At 37.7% G+C, this 11,265-nt stretch overlaps 1 protein-coding gene across 1 annotated transcript in view; it reads left to right on the forward strand.

Moving 5' to 3' along the window:
* Positions 1–667, forward strand: part of LOC146146588 (calcium/calmodulin-dependent protein kinase type 1D-like) — a 32,484-nt gene extending 31,817 nt beyond the window's left edge. Inside the window, exon 11 of the mRNA XM_083386631.1 lies at positions 45–667. The gene's annotated coding sequence lies outside the window, so the exon portion shown is untranslated. The remainder of the gene's footprint in view (positions 1–44) is intronic.
* Positions 668–11,265: the final 10,598 nt, after the last annotated feature.

The raw sequence follows: 11,265 nt of genomic DNA on the forward strand, positions 1-11,265 counted from the left end.
TACTGGGCAGTTTCATTAAACAGTTATTCCGATCTTGTTTTCAGATCTCCGCGGCAAATCGACCCACATTTTCCCGCAGAACATTCGGACCCAAACATCAACGGCTGAAACGTTTGTGGCAGCCACCGCAACAAACTTTTATCGGCGAAGAGAATTTTCTCGAAAGTTCTCGCGGCCACGGAACGGTCTCTCGTTTTGGGGGGCTGAGAATTTTCTGTTTCCGCAAATTGCGATTCCCTATTTCAACGCCAGCATTTCTCTTTTTCCGTTAGAAGCGCGACACGGTGTTCCGAATTGACTCTAATAACAATAAAACCGATTAAAAAGCTGATAAAATGCCATGACTTAGCTGATTTTAAGCTATAGGCTGTATGACGAGGGTGCAATTCCCTGTCGGTCGATTTTTTGCGCAAATTCATTTTATTTTCTTTGTTGTCGTATGTCGTCGCGCGAAACCCACGGGCGCAATTCCACGGGTCTCTGGTTCGAATTTCCCTTTTTGTGCTGCCGGCAATAATCGCGTCATGCAAGAAAACCCACTTCCAGTCACGTCACGACCCTTTTTGTCTCGAATTCAATTATTTTCCTGTCATTCTCCCTTTTTACCGAGCGCCTACCACGTTTTAAACCGGGTATTTAATCGCTAATTTTCCACAACAAGTTACACAATTACACGCTGTTGCTAGCAGGCATAGTATATACTGAAATAGAGTTCTTGTGGCATTTATTTGTTACCGACGTTTCGGCTTCCTATCCAGGTTGCATTCATCAGGGAATGTAACAACACCACGCGAAGTAAAAGACACAAAAATTCCCTGATGAAGGCAGTCTGGATAGGTAGGGAGCCTAAACGTCAGTCAAAAAAATAAATAACATAACAACTCATTTTCAATTTATACAATTACTGGGTTGACTTAAAGAAAGTATACGAAGTACGAATTAGAAGTATAAGTGGTTCAGTTGAAGCACAACTGTTACAAAAACGACTTCAACAGGTTCGTAAATTGCTAGTCGAATGAAATAACATCTAGCTGAATATTGCATAAAGTTGTCAAAACATTATGGTAACGGGTTTAAAGTGATAGCATGGCTACTCGTCCGATACTAGTGTGATATCGGTACGATACGATACGATAGTAATTTGTGTATTACCGTCATGTTTTTTACGATCCAACCTTACCATATATTTTTTCACAAATTCGCCTTAAAGGTCCACCCCACCATTCCATCAAAAAATCCACACCCGTACCGTTGCTTGCAATAATGCGCCCTTAATTAGCAACACTCCGCACACAGCACAAAACTGTTACATTTTTAAACACCCTGATTTTTTAATTATTGATTTTAAAGTGCTGCTGTGCAATGATACCCGCTTTTTACAAATCAATGTTTTTTTCAAAGAGTTGAGAAAGATTGATTTTTATTTCTTCGTATGTTTTTCGCCGCGTTTTACCCGGTTCCTCATTAAGATATAGTTTCAGTTCGCTTAAAATTTCTAAACGGCTATAACAATTTCAATTCATTTAAACCCGCTTCGTTGCTCGGCTCAAAGATGGCGTCCGATTTTGCTGCGAGCGCGTGTCCAACGCGTCGACCAATACAAAAGACAAGTTGTTTTTTCCGCCGAATTTTCCTCGCACTTTTGTCGTTCGCTTTATTTTCTTCGCCCTTTTGACCGCTGGATGAAATTAGCGCTCAGTATTTGTGTTTTATCACCGCAGAAACAGTATTTCCCCGTCCAAGCTGTCGGGTTAATAGTGCCATCCGATCGGTTGAATTTTTTTTTCGTCGAATTTGTTAAATCCTGTCTATCGTTTTGGATTGGAGATTGTAGTAAACCGTAGTGAGAATAGCAAAACCCATACAGAAGCATAGCCATGTTGAAAATGAATAAAAAAGTTATTTGAAACGTTCAAAATGCTACTTATACTTCTGTATGTGCTTTGGATATTCTTACTGCTGTCTATCGGTAAACGGAGGATTATTTTAAATGCTGAAAGCCCAAACCACGGATTTCGAATTGTCTGAAGCTCTATTTTTTATTTTGGGTTGCTTGTTTTTAATTGGGACAACTTTAATTTTACTGTACTCACATATATATATATTTATATATGATGTATATATGTTTCTCAAAGGTATACAATTATACATACATATATTAATGAACGTATGTGTGAACTTTAGTTGTAATCGTTCCTGTACCTATTATTTCGGTATTTTTATGTTTTTTTGGGGCCGTCGGTCGTTCGCCATTATACCAATTACGTAGACTGATTTGTTTGGTACATCGTTGATCTCTTAAATCGAGAGCTCAACTTTTTCGCGTGCATTTTTTCCAACACTTTCGTATTTCGTCTGTTTCAGACACTAACGCCAAGTTTTTGACTTTCTTTGGGGTTATTTTTAAGCACGGTTTAATGAAACAAAGAGAAACCATACCCGTAAAGACTACAGCGGTACGATTCTGCCCAATTAGTATGACTTTCCCGCAGATATTTCTAAGACTCAAAGCCGCACTAGATTAGCGCTGTTTAAATGTTTTAGTATCGTTAATCTTCGATTATTCTAAAAACGTTTTTGCTGATAGAAATCCACTGGCCGTTAGCTTTAACGCTTTACAAGCATTGGAATAAAACACGTATCACAATCCCTAAATTATAGGTATTTACCTTATCACATTTTAATTTTCGAAAATGTTCGAAATTATGACCCTGGTAATTTGTGATAAACCAACGAAAGGCTGAATAGAGTCGAATATCATTGTTAAAATTGTCCCTAAAATGTCCAAATTACCTCACTCAAAATGTCAGATTTTGGTCTAGGGTTGTTACTTAAAGGTTCGAAACATCTGCTCTACAAACCTTTAACTTGTTCTGTAAGGATCTCTGTAATTTGTCATCACGATTTTTGCGAGCCGAAGCGTCCTTTTAAACCCTCTTGTACATAATACTCTAGCTTCGGGCTACCGAAGTCTATCTATGCAAGCAATGGCGAAAGTCAAGTACGTCAAAACCCTTCCAAAAACCCTTTCGGCTTGTAATCTATTACAGCAATAAAACACAACACAAAAAACGCCACAAGTTGAGTTTCTTCGCTTTTTCCGTCGCTGGCTTTTTTGCTTTATACCAGTGTTTCTCAACCTTATAGGTTGTTTTCATCAACACAATCAATTTCAATATAACCATACAATATAAACTACTGCAGTCGACTCTAGCAAATCGAACTGCGGCCTTGGGTTGATAAACACCGCCTATACCAAAAATTAAACGTCATTTTTCACAACACAAAAAACACAGCCTTCCATGTCAAGCTGATTTGAACAATGTTTGCAATAAGAATTCCGCTTTTTTGGTGGGAGGGGGGTCTTTATTTAAAACAATGGCGCTGCATGAAACGGTCGCTATAAACCAGCTGAAATAAACGGTAAAGCGATTGGAACCTATTACGCTCAACTTTTCCAATTCTGATGAAATTTGTTTCAAGTTTTTTTTAGTTACAATTGCCGTGTCGTTCGATTTTCACGCGTTTCAAATATACTTGGATCTGTAGTTTAGTATATGTTCGTCGAAGCAGTAATTGTTGAGCGATTGCTTCCAAATTTTGATCTGTTTTATCGCCCATGATGTCGTTGTTGTTGATGTTGTTTTTAGATCGTTCTGGCAAAATGACGCGTTTTTCTGCTGGTATATTTTTTGTCGTACCCGACGAGATTTCTTTTTCGTGTTTTTAACAGTGTTTCGTTTTTAGTTTCAAGGCCACAAAAACGAAATGTTGTGTTATCACAGGCACATTTTTTAAGGTTTTTTTTGTTAGACCACCCTTTATTTTTTAGAAAGGTAATTTAGGTATTAAAAGCATGCTCAGCAAAATTTCATTTTTTACGGCCTTGTAATACAAACTTGGTCACTTTAAACTGCTACCTTTTTAAACCTTGTTTTTTTAGGTTAAAAATCTCGCTTTTTTACAAAATTATGTTTTGCGGTTTGCAAAGTCCTCCAACCCTACACCAAACCAATTAGATTGCCATAGAGGATACACGTTTTCATGGAGTATCTCGTTAAAACTAACGGGGGTATTTTTAGCCCCTATTTTGAAATCCTTTACTGGTGGTGGGAAAAGGGGTTGCCCGTTGATAGGCAACCCTCACAGACTCGATTTGTGTTGCAGTATGTACTTTGACCTTCGGTATGAATAATTGCACTAATAGTGGATCGTATATAATTATATAAAGAATTTACTTATCGTACGCCTTCCTAAGTATCATTCTTTTTCAGCTGTGTCTTTTGTGGCTATCATGAAATTAACTAGGGTTAGTTATTTTAATAATGCCAGGCTGGTTTGCCTGGTAAATTCGAACTTTTTCAAGAAACTTGTGTAACAGAACTTAGGCTCAGGCTTTTAAATTGTTGAACACGTTTTGCCTTTAGCAAAGATAATTCTATGACGAGCAAAAGGTTATTTACAGTGTTGTCACTTAACTTTAATCACTGGTTACAGATGATTTGACTTCACTTTTCATTTTGGTAAAATTATTTGCCTTTACTAAAATCATTTGGACAAAATATTGATTTATCAAGTCGTTAAGGCAAATGACCTAAATTAATTCCAAGTTTATTTAGCTCAGTTTTGGACAAAAGCAAATTTAGTTTTCAGCATTTTTTTTTGCGAAATATTGCTCCCGAATAGATTGAGTTTACTGCTTTAGTTTCAGATGTATTTTTGAAGACCGTGACTTGATTTACAATGACTTGTTGTATTTTAATTGACCTGATTTTTGGTGAAAATGATGATATAAGTTGATTTGCAAATGCCTGGACTTGGACTAAAGTAATTTTGAAATGTCTCTTGGATAAAACTAATCCATGTGTGATAGAATTTGACACTTTGAAATATTTTGGGAGGTTTATAAAACAATTTTGACAAACCCTAGAAATCCCTGTTTATTGAATTAAGTTGCGAGTCCATCAAACATGTTTGCTTATCGTTCAAAACAGGTTAGTTGCCGCTTTCAAAGATTTATGATGGTCAAAAGAGCAGCTAAACAAATATTTTTCCACTCAACATTTAAGTAAAAGCCATGTTAAGGAATAAAATTCGAGGATGTTTTTGATACATTGTGAATTACAACCGTAATGTCTTTCACAGGCCTTAATGGATTTCGTCGGCATGACCCATTGTATATATCCTATCATTAAGAAGCTATAGGCTTCAATATAAGTTTTAGGATGACGCTTTAAGGGAATTTTCATACGTTTTTGCTTCCTTGTGCGGTCGTGATGATCTATTATAACTTGACTGCCTAAAAAAGAAGTTAAGCGACAACTATGTTCAAAGCAATTTGTTGACACGAAGCTTATTTAGAATAACGTTTATTTAACATTGAATCCAAACGAATGCGTTCGAAAAAGCCAAATAATATTGGCGAAAGAGCGAATAAATATTGCAGCATTGCAGTAAGGTTACACATAATAAATGTCTGATTTAACGTGTACATTAAAAAATATAATGCAATAAATATTTACGTAAAGCTAAACCTTAATTAATTATTAGTGTTAAATGACAAAACTAAACTGCCATAATTATTGGATGTTGTATTCAGACGTAGAATTAAAAGGGATTATCACATTTTGAGTATTTTAAATAAATCCGTTATTCATTTTCAACATTAGGTTATATGTTTTTTGACAACATCAAGATTGAAAATTTTCTAGAGTTCTTTAAAATACGATAACCACATTTGTATTACCTCTGACCTTTTTTCTATGTCTAAACTAAATAAATAATTTGAAAATATGTAAAACTAGGATGTGACGCTTAGGGTGTGTCAGCCAAAAGCAAAGACACACCACACATTTTAGTAATCAGATTCAACACTCGAGACTCGACGGGTTCGGTTTATTTTGCTGGATTCGGGGATGGAGTAAAACCACCGAAGCCCGACGTGCGCACACAGTCCCAAATTGGGCTGCAAACTGTTAATTGTAAAGGTGGAATAGATTTGGTATATGGGACTAAATGAGTGGATTGCTGAATATCCACCTTAGCTAGGCTACTTTAGTTACGTAGCCAAAATAAGTTGGATATTCAGCAATTCACCCATAGGGGTGTCTTATAATTCATCCAAGTATCTCTGGCGGAAAGGCAATGGAATGCAATCAAGCTTGTTAGCGTGACATATATGTAGCAAAAACCACGGTTTATATTTGATTTAGGTTTCAGGTTTAGTTTGATGAACACATATCGCCTCTACACTTTCCATACTTTCCATCTTGGGCCACAGTCGTGACTGAGAATGCAACTGCGCAGGATTTATTTGGGATCTTTAGCTTTCCAACCTGGCGGTTGAACACTCAGCCACAACTTAAGTCATGCGTTTTGTAAAAAAGTTGCCGGAAAATCCATAGGCGTAGCAAGGGGGTCGCCACAGGGGCCATGCCCCACCAATCCCTCCAAAAAAAAAAATTATGAATATTGTACTTTTAATAATTGCTTTTGTAGCATTTAACAGGAGTACCATAACAGTGGATAACATGCATGCCACACCTTCAATTGTCATGCACGGTTACGTTTATGTAGTTTCACCACTTCTTAGTCATTTCGTTTTTGCTATATAAATGTTATTTTAGTATTGCGTGAAAACGGCTTTGCTAGCATATTTGTTTGTGTTCGTTACGGCAGTTCATACAATGGCTAAACAAAAAAACATTTTGCCCCCCCCAAAAAAATTCTCGTCTGGCTACGCCACTCCAAAGAATGCATTTAACTACAGAAATGACTTGAGTGCAGTTCCGATAATTTGTTAGCATAACAAGTCATTATAAGACTTTTTTCCATCACTTCTCCACAATGCTCAGGTTGGTCTCGTAAATCTTCACGTGTCTCGATCGCTCTTCGCAACTCTCAAAGTCTGCCGCGTTTTTCGCAGCAACTTCCAGCGCCAGCTTGTAGTACTTTCGCGCCTTGCTCTGCGTCGCCATCTGGTGGTGGGCGTAACCGATCGCGTTCAAGATGGCGCCGTACACTCGCCGCTCGGGGGCGCCCTCCTTGCCGCGCGCTTTCTCCACTAGTTGGCGCGCCTCGCGAAGTGCTCTTAAGCTGGATTTAAAATCGCCTGTAAGTTCATGACATTCGCTGATGCGGTAAAGACACCAGGCTTCGCGTTCTGTGCGTTCTTTGGCCTCTATGTTGTCCATGCTTCTTACAGCTTCTTCAAGTCGCAGCATCGCAGCCAACGCGTAATCTCGCGCTATTAGCTTGACAGCAGCGCTACCGGATTTAGCCAGCGCCTTTAGGGACTCATTGACGCCTAGCATCGAGTCAATTGTACCTACAGCGGCGTCGAGCGAGTTTTGACCCGCGAACAGCGTCCCTGCGAGTTCGTGCAGCAAAATAGCGCCACAGTACTCGCCCTTTTGTCTCACTCGCTCTCCCAACGAATCAAGTTCCTCTACCGACGTGGACTCGAATTCTGTTTGAATCAGTTCGAGAGCTTTGCCTTTGACGATAGTGACTTTGTCGAACTGGCAAGCTTCCATGTGTTGTTTGTATTGCTGGATGAGGCTCACGAATGCGAAGAGTGGATCGGCAGAGATCTGCTTTTCAGTTGTGTTTTCCGCTTTGAGACGGTCCTCAGGTTTTGCGGCATTTAAAATAGCTGAAAAAATGGCGAAACCTAATTAAGTTGGGCTATATAGAAAAAAGAAAACTTAAGTCTCAGTCAAGTCATTTAAAAACTAACTTAAGTATAAGTCAAGTCTGTTTTTTAATAACTTAAGTTCAAGTCAAGCCTTTCAAAAAACAAAACTTTAACAAATCGCTTCCAAATGCGTCGCAAGAAAATAGTTTGAGAATCACTGAATTAATTAATTAGCTTCACCCACCGAATATAGATTCCACATCCGAAATTTCCTTTTTTGTCGTACCTAAAAATAATAAACAGCTGGACTTTAGACAAGTCATAAAAATATAATAGTGATCCACCCGATGTTGAATGCAAATCAGCCTACTTGTGAAATATACGTTTGGTAACTAGTTATTGAAACAGACATGGGCAAACTAGGACCTGAGAAGCAATTTAATCCGGCCCGCGGCTTACTTTTTATAAAATGTTTTCAGTAGAAATATGACTCTAATATTCAAATTTTTTATTGAATGATTTATACATGCGAAACATCCTTACTTATTGCAATACTCTTAGCTTGTCACAACATAATATTATAGCTATCTTTACAATGGAATGACACTTCATTTTATGTGAATTTCAAACCCCCTTTTTGTTCCGGCCCGCCAAGACATTTTCTGTTTCTCATGCGGCCCCTTAATAAATAATTAGCCACCCCTGTACTAGAAAGTTGGTTTATTTTACCAAGTAATACAAATCAAGGAAATATCACTTACTTTGCTTTACTCGCTTTTCCAAGGTTTCTGTTTTCGTCTTGGTTTTTACAACCGAGCCTTCAGAAAGACTTTTCTGCGTTAAATCAAATTGTTGGCGGACAACGTATTACTGAATTTGTTCATTGGATCAATCTTGTTTTCTATATGTTATCAACCTTACTCTATGAAACGATGGATTCTAATGACAACATCAAGGCATTCTAATGCATTTGGTTTCAAAATCGGAAAGCAAAGAGTATACGCCAAAATTTTCGGTAGCTTGTTGGTTTTTCGATAAAGGTGGCTCGAACAAGATATTATAAGATGAGAGTAAATAAAGAAAAAAATGACTATTACGGTGAAGGTCACGGAATAACCGAGGTCGTAAGTTCACAAGAATGTTTAGCCTTACTTTGCTTGCAATACTGTCCTAACTAGACCAACTATTGTTGCCGTATTTGCCTCCTCGAAGGCTCCCGGTATACTATAGTGACTATAATTAGATTGTTTCTGCCAAACTAACTATTAAAATACTAGTTAATATTGTTAAAATGTGATGATTTTTTTAAAAGAAATATTTAAATAAAAACTGTCTTTCAGCATCGAATGTAGATATGGCTGTATTTTAATTTCACATTTGTTGGAGCAAAAACATCAGTTCTCCCACGTCAACTTGTTTCCTGACGTCATTTTATGACGTCATGTCTAAGAAATTCATGTCGACCCTGACCCACGCGAACAAAACATTTTTACGGCTTCGTTAACAAAAAGTTTAAGAACTCCTGCTTTATACCATGTTGTTATTAATCTGCGTTAAAAACAACCTTTAAACAACAACAACATACCTCCAATATAATTCCCTTCTTCAATAGCTCGCTTAATTCTCGTTCAGCCTTTTCCCTAAGTTTAACCAGCTCCGCCGAGTCGACTTTACCATCCGGGGGCTCGACCAGCACAACTCCTTCGACCTTTGCTTGAAAACCTTCGCTGGATTTCCAGTGTTTGCGCAAAGCGACGCGGAACAGTTTCGCGAGGACTTCTTCGCGGTGAAATTCGCGAACGGTTCGCGCAGTTTCGCGGTTTTCGGCGATCACGCTTATTTCGAACGGGTCGGTCCGGATTGACTCAATAAAGGCCTCGCCAAGTCCTTCGACCAAGTGAATCAAGGCCTTAAGAAATGACCGAGTGTCAATTAGGTTGTCGGCGAGGTAACCTGCCGTTTCAGCAGTTGTAAAACCACCCGAAGCCTTTTGAATCGTTCCATCTTTTGAAGTAAGCCTTATTATAAATCTTTGGGCTTTTTTCTCTGATTCGGAAGTTATAGATTTGATGACGTCACTTTTTCGCCCAGCTAAATCCATCACGAAGTTTTAAACCGCAAGTTATTGGCTCTTTATCGAATCGGCTGTTTTTACCTTCTAATCGTCCTTAAACCCTGAAGATAACCAAATGGATTTTAAATACTAAATTTTTTTTTTTTTGGAATTATCAAGCTATGATTTGCAATCGATGAACAAAAAACATACTGAAATCCAAATTAGGGTTTAAAATTTTAACAATTGTAAAGCTTAATAATGCTCAGTCATCACTAAAAAAGTTATTAAACCAACAAAAATACAAACGTAAATTGTATCAAAAGTTAACACCACAAATTGACCAAAAATTAACACCATAAAAATTTTTCAAATTACCATCGTGAAATTGTCAAACTATTCCGTTTTGAGGGCAATTAACCGTCAGGTGAAGGATCAACGCTTAAAATAATGCAACACAAGTGCTGGTGTGCCATGACGTAATTATGTAGCCCTAAAAGGACGTCAAAATGAATGCAGCAATCGTAAAATGACGTCATTTAAATACCCCTGCTTAAATGTTTTGTATAGGTACCTAAATGGCGGACTGTGGTCTGCATCCGGTGCTTATAGAATTGTTGAATGCGGACCATATAGCGAATGTCCAGTTTAATGGAAATTTGGAAACATTTTTTTAAGGAAATCGACAGAAATGCTTGTGATCGTTTCCAAGACATGATGCATTCTTATAATTTTAAAGCATGTAGCTTCCTTAACTGGGTTTAGAAAAGCTTACTTAATTTAAACCTTTTTTTAACTGGGGCTTAGCAAATCTTGATTTTATTTTCAAACCAAACAACTAGGTAAGTATAGCCACTGACTGTTTGCTCTCATAGGCAAGTCTGCTGCGCTCAAGTCACGTATTCGTGATGTGACCACTCAGGCATCTATCAGGAAATACCAGTTATTTTTTACCTGTAGCGCTCTCACTAAATCTATCACCAAGAATTAGCCTTGATTAAAACTTTTTAAATCCAGCTGAACTTCCACCAATTCCAGCAGTTGTGGTCAATACTTTACATGAATGTTGGCTCGGTAGGCTGCTTTTAACTCAAAAGTTGTCTTAAAATTTCTCACCATTTTATTAGAAATATATTAATGTAGTCCATACTTTGGAACTCTACTTTCTAACTCGCCTGTAAAAGACGCTGAAGATTTATCAGAAAATCATGCGGTACCCTTTTTGATAAAATGACACGTAAACAAGAATCATTAGGAATCGTCAATAAATATAAACCGTGGTAACATTGCCAAGCATAACGTACTGTTGTTTCCAAAGTTTAAAGAAGGTAGCCTAGCCAGGGCTGCATAAGGCCAAACATCAGACTCGAAAGGTTCAAAATGCTACCTACTTCTGTATGGGCTTCGATATTCTTACTACGGTTTTCCTTACTCCTATATATTTTCAACATCAATAAATAAAGAGTTATTCAAAACGTTCAAAATGCTACCTACTTCTGCATTGGTCTAGAACTCTAGATCAATGGTTCCCAAACTGTGGGCCATGAGACTATTTTAAGTGGGCCATAGAGCTATT

Source organism: Ascidiella aspersa, chromosome 4 (assembly GCF_963924565.1).
Source record: "Ascidiella aspersa chromosome 4, kaAscAspe10.2, whole genome shotgun sequence".
Lineage (NCBI taxonomy): Eukaryota > Metazoa > Chordata > Ascidiacea > Phlebobranchia > Ascidiidae > Ascidiella > Ascidiella aspersa.